The sequence below is a fragment of the Orycteropus afer genome, unplaced genomic scaffold, assembly GCF_000298275.1.
Source record: "Orycteropus afer afer isolate SDZICR_OR568_19922 unplaced genomic scaffold, OryAfe1.0 scaffold00805, whole genome shotgun sequence".
NCBI lineage: Eukaryota > Metazoa > Chordata > Mammalia > Tubulidentata > Orycteropodidae > Orycteropus > Orycteropus afer.
The window spans coordinates 484,566-488,050 of NW_006922392.1; positions in this window are offsets into that span (position 1 = coordinate 484,566).

Below are 3,485 nucleotides of genomic sequence, written 5' to 3' on the forward strand. Positions count from 1 at the left end.
TCAGGAGGGCAGCTGGGTAAGTACAGCCTGCAGCCGGGTGAGCGCCAGCCTCTGAGGTCCCCCACCTTCCTGAGATCTGCTGGCCTAGAGTGGCTCAGGGCCACTAGATTCCATGACAGGATACGGCCACCAGGGCTCCACGCCACCCCTGCCCCGTAGACTGCCTCCTCTGGGTCGCTGTCACCCCAGCACACCCACGGTCGCCCCTGAGTCCAGGTGGAATGTGGAATGTCATCGTGGACTGCCGTTGAGTCGGTCCTGACTCACGGAGCCCCACACACAACCAAACGAAACATGGCCAGGCCCTGGTGCCACCCCACGGTGGGGCCCAGATTGGCTTGTTGGGATCCGTGGGGTTCCTGTTGGCCGATTTCAGAAGGAGACCCCCAGGCCTTTCTCCCTGCTCTGAGTCTGCAATCTCCGCTGAACCCCGTTCAGCACCATAGCAACGTGGAAGCCTCCAGTGACGGGCGGGTGGGGCTGCACGAGACGGCCACCGGCTGGGAATCGAACCCTGGTCTCCCTCGTGGGAGCTGAGGGTCCTACCACTGGGGCATCACTGCCTCACAGAGACGGAGTGGAAGGCTTCACTCCCACGTGGCCACAGAGACAGAGAAGGAGACAGGAAGCCTCACCTTCACCGAGCCCGATCCATGTGCCACACACAGCGCGTCCGTGACTTTTCATACGCGTCCTTTAATGTCTGTCCCTACAGTGGCGCTTGGCCGCTAACCAAAAGGGTGGAAGTTCGAACGCACCCAGCAGCTCTGCAGGAGAAAGGGCTGGCAATCTGCTCCCACAAAGATGACAGCCAAAGAAACGCTATGGATACAGACAAGAAAAGTAAATACTATTGCATACATAGGGAGCTCTGGTAGCGCAGTGGCTAAGGCACTTGACTGCTAACCAGAAGGCTGGTGGTTCAAACTCACCAGCCACTCCTCGGAAAGAAGGTTGGGCAATCTACTTCCATAGTGATACTGCCTCGGAAACCCAAGGAGGGGTCTCTATGAGTCAAGTCAAGTCAATGGCAGTGGGTGTGGTTTGGGCTTTGCTTCCAGTGGGTGTGGTTTGGGCTTTGCTTCTGTGAAGACTGACAGCCTTGGAGACCCAAGGAGGGGTCGCTATGAGTCGGGTCCGACTCCACGGCACATAATAACAACATTGAGTATATAACACTGCATTACCTGTAACAGCTAGCACTAACCCACGAGCGGACAGACAAGGAGACAGGCAAGAAGATTTGTCTGGACTGGAGATGGGAATATACCCACAATCATATCCAGGCTTGGCAGATGATACTCCTACATCTGTATTTGTATGTGGTATAAAAATGTCTGTATGCAGTTTAAAGCTAACAGGAGGCAAAATTAGGATAACTTCTTAGCCACAACTAAGCACTTTGAGGGAGTGGGTCACTGGGCCTGCAGGATGGGGACCACGGTCGTGGGGGACATCAAGTTCAATGGCACAACACAGTATACAAAAATATCCTTCCACTTTTTACTTTGGTGAGAAGCTCGTGAGCGGCCATCTAAAAGGCCAACTATTGGTCTCTCCTTGCCCGGAGCAAAGAAGAGTGAAGAAAATCAAAGATGCATGCAAACGGTCTAAAAGACTAATGGACCATGAGAACCTCAGCCAACATGACCCGAAGACCAGAAGAGCTAGAGGTACCTGGCTACCAATACCAACCACTAGGAAAGGGAGCAAAATTGGAGATTCTCGATAGAGTGGGGGGTAAAATAAAAAACAGGTTTACTGGTCAGATAGAGACTGGTGGAACCCCTAAGACTATGGCGTTAGTGGCCCTTGGGGCCTGGAACTGAACTCACTCCCACGGCTTAACTTTCACCCAAACAACAGACAGGCCTACGGGCTGCACACCTACACCAGGGAGATGCACTCCTTAGAACAGCCAACGGTGGGAGATCAGGAGGGCAGCGTTTGCACAGGGAGAGAGGGAGGGAGGCAGGAACGCAGGGGCAAGAAGGACACCGGGAAAGGGGGACCACAGGGAGCAGGTGGGAGGAGAGCTGTTACACTGTGGGGATTGTAACCTGTGTCACGAAACAAAATGTATCTGAACTGTTGAATGGAAAACAAATCTGCTTTGCAAAATTTCACTCAAATTACAATAAGAAGTTAAAAAACCAACCAAGCAACCAACGGTGTGGGGCAGTTCTATTCTGTTACACGGGGTCGCTATGAGTCAGAATCAGCGTGCTGGCACCTGACAACGTTTGTGCCAAGTAGTGGGGCCTCCACTCAGAGAAGGAAATCACGCTGAAAAGGAACTTTCCTCAGGGTACCTAGCTCCAGATCTGAGGAAGCCAAGATTCAAACTCAAATAGACCTCCTTCTGAAAAAACATATGTCCTTTCCCCTATATTAGCATGCCTCTCATACCCCCCAAACCTATACCCCCACACCCTATGTGATAGTTGGAGCTGTGTGTCAACTTGGCTGGACCACAGTTCTGTGTGGTTTAAGCAATTGTGATGTGGGTTATTCCCATGACGGGATCGGATGTATATGTTTTGAACAACCAATCCGTTGAAAGGGAGTTTCCCTAGGGGTGTGGCCTGCTTCCTGTATATCTGTGGACATCCTGGGAAAAGACACTCCTCTCCTATGGATCGGGATCCTGTTGTGCTGCCTACAACTGTCCGTGTGCGAATAATCCACCATTCGGTCTGGAGATCTTGGATTCGTCATTCGTTGGGGTCAACAGCCAGTACACTGCCTCCCAACCTTGAGCTCCTCAGCCCCTGCGGCTGCGTGAGTCGGGAAAAGCCTCCAGCTTGACGTTTGACCCAAGAACTTGGGACTTGCCAGCTTCTATGTGTGTGAGCCATTTTCCTAAGATAAATTTATCTTTCTCTATATGTATATATAAACTTTTCTGGTTTTGTTTCTCTAGAGAACCCAGCCTAACACACCCTATCTCACAGGCTAACATTTTTAGAAAGCAAACCAGGTGTTAATGATTTTAAGATTTAATTACCCTTGAGCAGCTGCTGGAAGGACCTGCCAGTGGATTTACTGGCCCTGTTGGCCTGCACTGCTCGAGCCTGGCACTTTTACAGCCTCTCATCTCCATGGGACCCAACAACCTGATCCCAGTGAGGGACTCCATGTGCCTGGGTCCGTGACCTGGCGGCCCGTCTCCAGGCTCTGTTTTGCAGAACAGTTTTGGCTCAGAGCTCCTGTCACCAGAAAACTGTGAAGGGGAAACACCTGTTGCAGGTGGAGGGGGTAGGAGGGCAGTCCTGAACCATTTACCCTCCTCAGAAGCAACCACAGATTAAGAAAGTCACGGTGGGCAGAAGGACACGTGCATAAATTTGAAAGGGTGGCTCCCTGCTGCAAGTTCTTCCCTTTTTCAGGAATCTAAAGACATTACATACTGTACCTGTGTGGGGAGATCATGTTTACCCACAAAAGGAAGGTTGCTGTTGTGTGCCCAGGGTCCATTCTAACTC